Genomic DNA, 9504 nt, shown 5'->3' with positions numbered 1-9504 from the left:
CACAGGGCTGTGAAGAGGAGATGGGTGGAGGTGCGCAGGAGGAGCCTCTGCAAGACCGCATCCTGGAGGAGGGCGGCGGGACTAGACGGGACGACAACGGGAGGAGGCGTTGCAGGAGCAGGGTGGCGGCGCGTCGCCACAACCGGCTGGTGCTCGAGCCCGCCGCCTCTTCGCGTTGCTCGCTGACTCCTCGCGTCACCCGCCCCCAAGTCAGATGACGATGGGAATCAGTGGAGGAGGAGACCATGGAGGAGAGGAATGATGCATGGAGATGTCGTGGTTAGCGACGGAGCGCTAGCGGTGGGCGAAGACCGGGCCAGGCAAGTCCATGTCGTCCCTCTCCTCTCGGTCTCTCTCTCTCCTGCACTCTGGGCGACGACCCCCAGTGCCTCTGCTACACCTCTTTGCTTCTTCCCCGGATAGCGCACTGGTATTTGCCCCCTTCTCTTAGTTCTCCACCTGAATCCACTTTAATTTGCCTGCTTAGGGTTACTATATCTGTATGATCACGTGAAAGATTTTCCAGGTGAAAGAGATCCCCTTTTTGGATCATGAAGAGCATGGAGCTTCTCAGATTTCCGAGGGAAATTCCGCGGAGTCTGATTACCGTCAGGTGGTTCTACCCTTCTTATCTTCTGAGGAAATCAAGTGTGGAAACTGAGCTTTATTGGTTTCTGCCCCCTCGATATGATTCTCTCCTCTTCAAATTTATTTTTCTTTTGCAGATAGGGTTTGGGTGTGCAGAAGATTTTCATAGCAATGACAATTGCAGAATTGGTGTTGTCCATGGTTACTATAGCCTGAAGGTATACAGAACCTTCACACCTCTCTTTCCCTTCTCTCTTCTCATGTAATCTTTTTACTCCACTTGATATGCCCGTCTTTTACTTTAACTCTAGACTGAATTAATTATGTTACAACATTATTACGGCATAATTTTGTAAATATCTGACAATTTTATGCACCGTTAGGACCATCCACGGCAAGTCGAATCTCGAATGGCATGTATTTATATGGATTTGAGGTGAACCAACTGATTTTGCCTTGCTGTCATATCATTGTAAGTCGCTCTAATCCTTTGCTTACACAGATGCACATGATTTGCCAATTTGTTCAGTGTGTTCGATACTTCGATTGCTGTTCTTTTTAGGAAGTGTCACGTGCCTAAGGTTTCAGACTTGATATGGTTATGACGGATTTAGTGATAGCTAACCATATGGCCTGTGACATTCAACGTGTGGGGGAAAAGAACTTACCTCCATGGTTGATGCGTATTAGTGCCCTAGGTGTCCAACTACATGAGCTGATCCAAGGTAACCTTTTTTTGTAAATTATTGTTTTGTGAGTTTATTTATTTTTTCTGGTTTTGTGTGTGTAAATCATTAGTTAGCTGTAATGGAAATGTGGAAGGTTAGAGTTTATAATGCCGATTTACTTTCTGATATGTGAGGTGTAGTAACATACTGCTTGGCGGTGTGCTGCGGAAAAGGCCGTGCCTCCTCTTCTCCCCCAATCGCTGCCTCCTCTCCTCCTCCCCGATCCGCGGCGTACAAAGTAGGCAGGTGGAGCAGCACGACGCCGGGCTCCAGACCGTGCAGAAGAGATGATGGGACAGAGGTGGCTCAACCGGAGGACGACGGGCACGAGCGAGCGACGGCGCGCGTGGAGGAGGTATGTGTGGTGGCCAGACAAGCGGGCGAGGATGACCAGGCCACAGCAAGATTCACCTTCAGGTTAGGCTCATCTATTCCTTCCAATCCTAAAGTTTTTCCTCTCCATTCTTCTCTGTGCATCTCTGGCCAGAGATGATTTGATCCATCCGGCGCGATTGAGATTTCCGTGTCTTGCTGCCGTGATGAGCTCTGATCTCAAATAGTGTTGTGGAAATTCGCTGGTTTGTAAGAGGCAGCAACAACGCATCTTTGCCGCTATCAACCTGTAGATTTTGTACTATATTAGTTTGAAGATTGCGTAGGATCCACAAGAATTTGGCAAAATATGGAGTGGTAACTATCAACTCCATATTTCACATTGATGTGTGACATGAATGGTAACTGATTTGGTAGTATATTAGTTTGAACATTGCATTGGATCTACAAGAAAGAGGCAAAATATGGAGTGCTAACTCCATATTTCGCATTGACGTGTGAGAGGAGTGGTGACTGAAATTGATTCATCATTTTCTATTTTAGTTGTAACTCCATATTTCGCATTGATCTGTGACAGGAGTGGCAACTGAAATTGATTCATCAATTGCTATTTCTATTTCTATTTTTCTGTATGACAATCTACTTGATCAGTCAGTCTGATGTGTGTGTTCTTTTCTAGAGGAAAGAAGCCATCTACTTGGATGTGCTTTTGGCATTCTTTCTAGAAGAGAAAATAAGATTTAGATTGTAGGTCGCTTCAACCAAAAGGCAGAGGTACATTCTGAATTTGTTATGTACTTTTGCATGCTTGTAGATCGCTATCCCCTTTTATTAATTGCATACAGTTATTGGATGGAAACCTGGGGTCTTTGTGCACTTCATTATGGATAAACCAATTTGTTGTATATACAGTATTTTTGGCTGGATATATACGCATAGGTCTGATTGCAAACATGTTTCTTGCTACTGTTGGGAAGTCTGGGAATGACCTGCTATTGAATTCTGTAGGGTGCCGATTAGCAGTGAGTTTCTTTATTTTTCTGGGAATGAGATGATGCAATTTTCCGAGCAGCAATCTTGGGATATCGGTAGGTTTGACAAGACTTTATTTATCTTCAAAGGGCCTCCGAATCCTCTCAATTTCTTTACTAACTTCATCTTTTCGTGTTTTGTTAATATCTTAATATGCTTCTTCAGGCTTGGTTCCCGTTTAGTTCTTGTCTTCTTGCTTTAAGTGTTACCGTAGAAAAGGTCTTGTTGTTTCAGCACGGATATGTTATTTTTGCTATATTCTAAAGCTAATATTATCCTTCAATCTGTAATGGAGGTTTATTCCGAGTTCTCTTTTCTGCATCTTTGGTAAGTACGCTTACTCAAAATGGGAGCCTTATTTCAGCAATGGTGACATGCTATGCGGTTGCCCTTTATTTCTATACTCCCAGCAGCAAGTGCTCGTTGGCCGTTGGATGGCGTTTTATGGTTATTTGTCATACATGAATGCATGTTGTGGCTACCTCATGTTGTGATATTGTTTCCATGTATTGAAAGTGGATATGCATCATTAACGAATCTTTGTTTCTTGCCTCTTTGTTTGCCTTGCATTGATGGAGATCATGAAGTTTCTAATTCGTATTTTATCTCCTGCAAAAAATAGTGACTTTTTTCTTGCATCAAATCAGGGCCAAATAAAAGAAGTTTTCTGTTCATGGTAGAAGCACAGTTTTATTAGGGAAATGATTTCTATTATACAATGAATTCTTGAGGTACAGGTATGTGATTTGTAAGAGTGAGTTTTGCATTATTTTTTTCCAAGAAATTGAGTGGGTTCATTCTATGCAGAGATTGCTGTGAGTTTTCATCGTTGGTGCCTATGCCACATGTAGAATTAAACTAGAGGCTTGCTGATCGCTGCATTTTTTTTCTAGACTCCAGTTTAATATTAGTGGTTGATGTGGTTTCTGATCTCTATTAAATGAACTAATAAATGTGTTATGAGAAAAGAGCTGAACATTATCATGTATTCTCTGTCCGCTTACTATATTGAAAGCTACTGAAGCATATCCCTTATATCCAGATTTGATGTTAATGCGAAACATTTTGTGTATGTAGGTGGTTCTGAGTGCACATAATCTGTGTTGATGTATTTAGCCATGGCGTTTATGTCACATGTATATTTTACCTATCCCTTTCTCTATTGTATTGTGAAATATTTTGCCATGGAATATTTTCTCATTATTACTTGTTTACTTACTCTAGCTTTGCAGGCTTTTTTCACTAATATCAAGATAAAGAAGTTGTCTGGCATGGTCGCTTTAATACGAAAGATCGTGTTAATTTGGTCGATGCACAATTGCAGAAGATAAAGAATTTTTCTGGCATGTTAGCTTCAATAATAAGGAATTTGACAGGTAAATCTTGAGTGTGTGCCAATTTCTTTTTTGTATTTTGCATTTGGTTCAGTTGCCACATCCAGTAATGGAGTGTAATTTGATTGGTGATGTAGTCGTCTGATTTTTTTTTTGACACAGAAGCTATACTGCTGAAGATGCCTACGGTTCAGCAGCTTATGATGTCTATGGTAATGTCTGCCAGGAAATTTGTGTTTTTCCTGTTACTTTTTTGCTTCTATTTATTATCTTTGCCTATCTGTTTGTATTATTGTATTGGTGATTTTTTCCTTCGTCTAGACATAGTATGGATGTATCCATGTAAATTCTAAGCCATCTTATTTATTGTTTGTGTTGTAAAAGGTGCGCTTTTGATTGATTAATTGTATATTGATATGTTACGTTTCCCACTGAAGTTTGGTCTTTCCTTTCTCACTAAAGTTTGAGATTTCCCTTTACCATGCAAAAAATGTGCATTTGATCCATAAAAGAACGTTCACTTCCAAAAATTGTGCATTTGATCCAAAAGTGGAGATTATATACCTTCCAGTTTCCTCTTCTATTCCTTTTTGTTCCATTTGCTAATAAACTACCTTTTGTGTTGCTGATTATTTTGCAGGTTTACTGGATTTGGTTCAGATGGAAGAGCTCCAGGCTTCGGAAGGTATATATTATTGGTCACTTGAAAATATTTGGATATTAATTTCTTCAACCATGTAACTTTGCCAAGAAAATGTGGCTTCAGTGAACCAATTGCTATCCCCAAAACTATCGCGAGGGGCGTTTCCATCTGGTCATCCAATCCCCAAAACCATCCTGAGGGGCGTTTCAGATTATACATTTTTTACAGGTTTAAAATATTTGGTTGTGCAATGAATCCCCAAAACCATCCCGAGGGGCGTTTCAATCTGGTCGTCCAATCCCCAAAACACACCCAGGTCGTCCCCGCCTTTGAGGCTTTGACCATGCAGCCCATATTTTTCGTTTCTAATATTATTACTGCCTTCAATAAACACGGCTTAAATTCTTAAGATAAATGAAGCAAGTCAAACTGGAACAACATATACATCTTAGTACTGTAGTTTTGGGAATAAATTTGCAAGCACGTGCCTGCTGAGGAAGAAATAGAGGAGGAATGGCACGTGCAAGCATACGTTCAACCCATGGCTTTTGCGGCAATGTAACTATTTCGTGAGCTGGTGTAAACACATGGATACAATAGAGACGATTTACCTTTTTATGATTTACACCCGGTGATTTCTTACATCCTATAGCAAGTGTACATGATATTCAGTTTAGGTTTCGCTTTTTTTTTTCCATGGTTTAGGTTTCGATTTACCTCAGGACAAGCAGGAGATGATACGAGTGAAGGCACTCCCATGTTTCACATGGTATGTTCAGAACTTAATTTCCGGTTTATGGAACTGCTGAATATGTTACATATCAACGATACTATGTTAGTATCTCTTCCATTTCTTCAACTGAGTTTCTGTTCAGAGTGGCTTCATATGTATGTTACATATCGACTTCTCCATCTCCTGCCATGGAAACTGATGGCTTCCGGATAGATCAGGTAGTTGACCTCACCTTACCATTTATCTTTCCTCTTCTCGAGTTTGGTAATTGACTTCGTTTAACTTTCGGGATGCCATAGAATAGACTTTGGGGAGGTTGGTGTAGTGTGTGACGGGAAGAAACGAGGTGAAGCTTCTCCCAATCGTCTGGCGGTGAGGAGGACGCGAGTTGGAGGTGGATTGAGCTCGATGGCCAAGAGGGGCCGTCAACTGATTGGGGAGTTTGGTGCAGCGTGTGATGGCAGGAAACGAGGTGAGGCTTTCATTTATTCCCCTGCTCATGATCTCTCTCACAAACTCAGTGCACGCCAGCTCTTGATAGCACCCGCGACCGGTGAGAGCATCAATAGGAGCATCTTAGCTTGTTTGGCTGCCATCTTCAAGCGGCATGGGACGTTCTGGTAGCATTAAAAAAAGATTTTGTAGTGTTTCATAGATAAGGATTTGAAATTCCAGAGCCGTGGATACTTTACGGATCAACATAGGTCACCTTATGTTTTGATTTCATTTTACCTATTTGTATTTGACATATACACTGAAGAATCTCTATAATGTAATAGACAGTTATACCGCAAATTCTTGGCAGGAATAGAGTTACATAAAAGTGACGTGCTCATTCTCAACATCTTGATGATGATACACAACTATATTGCAAATTGCGTTTGGGCCTAAGAATTCCACCTAAAGTTAAATCTTTATGTGGTCTGTCAAAGATGCAGTTTCTGGTCATGATTGTAGCCTAACACTTGTTCTTGAGCTATTTTTTGCATCATGGGGAACTATATATCTGGCTATGTGTCACGGTCTATTGATACAACTGAAAATACATGTTCTTTCTTTGTCATGTGTTTACTGTGTTAGATTGTTATATACTTCGGCTCTCTGCTATGTACAATTTCAGAATTTCTCTCTGAAAATAAATGCTATCAAAAGGGACATGGTGTGGTCTCACTGCTACAATCTCCATGGGGTTTTGCTTTTCGTTTTATTGCAATATTTCCTCTCCATTTGAGCTGTTAGTTTGTAGGGGGTTTTCTTCGTAAAGAGTGAAATCAAGCTTTTGCTGCTATGGAATGTTTCTTTTTGTTTTTTGAAGAAATCATTTGACTGGCTAATGTTATTTCTTCGTAAAGAGTTAAATCAAGCTTTTGCTGCTATGGAATGTTTCTTTTCGTTTTTTGAAGAAATCATTTCACTGGCTGATGTTATTTCTTGTATACAACCTGACCTATATTTTATTGTTGCTTAGGGTTGACAAGATATCTAATATCTGAATCCATAAATCAGGGCTCTATGTAAATCCGGAATGATGTTTGGTACAGGCCGGGCAATGGAGAATCATTGTTAAAGGTGATATTGCAGGCATCATCATGGCCACATCAAAGGTCCTAAGCTCAAGGTGAGATCTTTCTTATTTTTTCATCTCTGGAGAATGAATCATCTCCTGCATAGTTATTAATAAGACTATATTTGTGTGACATTGTACTGGCTCATTGGTAATTGATAGTGCTTTGCCTTTTCATACTCGCAGCTATTTTTTGTTGCTCATCATGCCTTGTCTTATGAATTAGTAGTGAGCCTGTAAGACATGAATCAACAGGAAAAATTATAGAAAGGAAAATAATAGCGAGAAGGAGGGTGAGTAGAAAGAAGCATACTCTTTAACATCGATGTTGATTCATATTATCAGACCGGTTTGTTTTATTAGTTGGGTCAGCTGAATGTTAAGACGAGAGGTGGGATAGATAGTCCTCATTGTACCATGAAATTTGAAAATAACTAATTCTTTTTGTTGATGAAGACGCTGAAAATATTGGTTCTCACGTACTTACACCTTTCAGTTAAATACGAAATCTTTTGTTATTGGAACGTTTCAACTGAATTTATCAAGGCAAGGAATTAATTGACAAGATGAGATACAATATATTAGTACATTGCCAATGTTTTTTAATACTTGATGTATGCTAAAAAAAATTGGTTTGTCTTTTAATAGTACCCCTCTGGCCCAAATTAATTAGTTGACACACATGGTACTAGAATCAAAACTCGACATAGTAATGGGTTGCGACAATTAATCGGCCTGAAATTAATTTCTTTCCTTGATACATGATACATGAAGAATCACATCCTCGATGTCCTGTTCCAGGTCCACAACTACTGCCTTCCCCAAGAAGGCCATCTTTGAGGCTACATCAGCAAGGTGAGCCCTTTTTCCTTCACATCTTTGCAGCATCAAGTGATTGTCCATGGTTTTATCATCTTGCAATGTTAGCTGTAATTTTGCTTAATTTGTTGATTATTTTCTTTCTTATGAGCAGAGGAAAGTTGTGACCAAAAAATATTTTTTATTGTCTGCAGGTCACCGTCTACAGAGGACTCATTTTTTGCCTCACAATTACATTTCTACAGGTTATAATCCAATTTAGTTAATTAGTTGAGTTTGTTGTCTCTGGCATTTGTTTGATCCAAAAGAAAACTGTTAGCATTTGCCCCTTTCCCAAAGTACAAGCTATATTAACTATAGGCCATGTGCATATTAGTTAAATCACACGCATGCCCTTATAGCAAGGTTAATAATTCTCACCTTTTTTTATAGTCACTATGTATGTTCTATTTTCTCAGCTGTATATTTGATCGTAATTCTTTTTTTGTTTGTTTAATAGGCTTAGTATGGGAGGAACCTGTGGTTATGATGTATAATAATTCTGGTATGCGAGTATGATAAAGACCACTTTGTGTGGCCTGCTCACATCTGTTCTTTGCTTCTTAGTTATGATCTTGGTGTATTCACATTGAAGAAAATAACACCACTTTATATGTACTTATTGAATGTCTTGATGGCACAAAAAAACATGAGATTGGCTTCTATGTTATACACATTCATTTCTCTTTTCTATTAACAAATGGTTGGATGAAAAAAAAATTGTCGCTTCTACAGCATACATGTGTTATCTTTATATAATTGGTTGAATGTTTTTTTATAAAAAAATGCTTATATAGGCTTAAGGGGCCATGACGACCTAATGAATTCTTGGACAACTAAATAAACATCAGCCGTGTAAACCTTATGATTAACTGTCTCGCTTTTGCCTCTGCGCCGGGGTGCACCGGGTCATCTAGATTGTTATTCAGAGAAAGGTCGGTGCTTATAGAAGGATAGAATACAGATCTCCTGGTGGACTATGCTTTCTTGTTTGTTAAAGTGAGATATGATTGTTGGCTGGAGATTCAGAGCTCATAGAAGGTCATAGTGTCATTCCTTTCAGCATGTATAAATCACTTTAGTTACACATTTCTTTTGTCATTCCAATAGCCCTGCTACTATTTTATGTCTGCTGCAATCCATATGCATATTCAGTCAACTTTTTTGTCGTTGCAGTGATGTGATAAGCAGCCTACTTGTTGAAGTGCATCTCAATTAGATCTCTGAAACAAGCACCGTATTATTGGGTTATACTGAATGCAACTATCCAATTCTTTTGCAGTTGGTGAAGAACCGTTTGGGATCCTCATTTTAACTGAAAGTTTCACTAAATCCATTAAAGGCTGTCAGGTATCTTATAGCTGTGCAGTGATGTGTTGCAGTATAGGCTTTTCTTAGCTGAGTTTTAGTTCTAACATATATTGGTTCTAATGCAACACAGTTTTTAGAAATGGAGATTAATAGTTGATTTGCTCTTAGAAATGGTGATTTATATATTTGTTTCCTACAAGATATTGAAGCCCTAGAACTATAGGAGTGCAGCTTGCACGAATAAATAAAGTTAATAACCAGTTCCTGCTGCTTTGATTCTTTGACTAATAAACATGCCTGTAAATGGAGCTTTTCTTAGCTGAGTTTTAGTTCTAACATATATTGGTTCTAATGCAACATAGTTCTTAGAAATGGAGATT

At 39.2% G+C, this 9504-nt stretch overlaps 2 long non-coding RNA genes across 2 annotated transcripts; both read left to right on the top strand.

The window, feature by feature from the left end:
• The first annotated feature begins 592 nt into the window (after nt 1–592).
• On the top strand, nt 593–1175 carry LOC124707201. Its single transcript, XR_007004771.1, has 3 exons — nt 593–613; nt 726–806; nt 972–1175. It is a non-coding gene; the product is annotated as an uncharacterized LOC124707201 (long non-coding RNA).
• A 4314-nt stretch (nt 1176–5489) lies between these two features.
• On the top strand, nt 5490–8017 carry LOC124705707. The gene is made up of 5 exons (XR_007004137.1): nt 5490–5609; nt 5691–5863; nt 6898–7009; nt 7757–7810; nt 7969–8017. It is a non-coding gene; the product is annotated as an uncharacterized LOC124705707 (long non-coding RNA).
• The last annotated feature ends 1487 nt before the right edge of the window (nt 8018–9504 follow it).

The sequence above is a fragment of the Lolium rigidum genome, chromosome 4, assembly GCF_022539505.1.
Source record: "Lolium rigidum isolate FL_2022 chromosome 4, APGP_CSIRO_Lrig_0.1, whole genome shotgun sequence".
NCBI classification, from domain to species: Eukaryota; Viridiplantae; Streptophyta; class Magnoliopsida; order Poales; family Poaceae; genus Lolium; species Lolium rigidum.
This window is presented reverse-complemented; position numbering and strand designations above follow the sequence as displayed.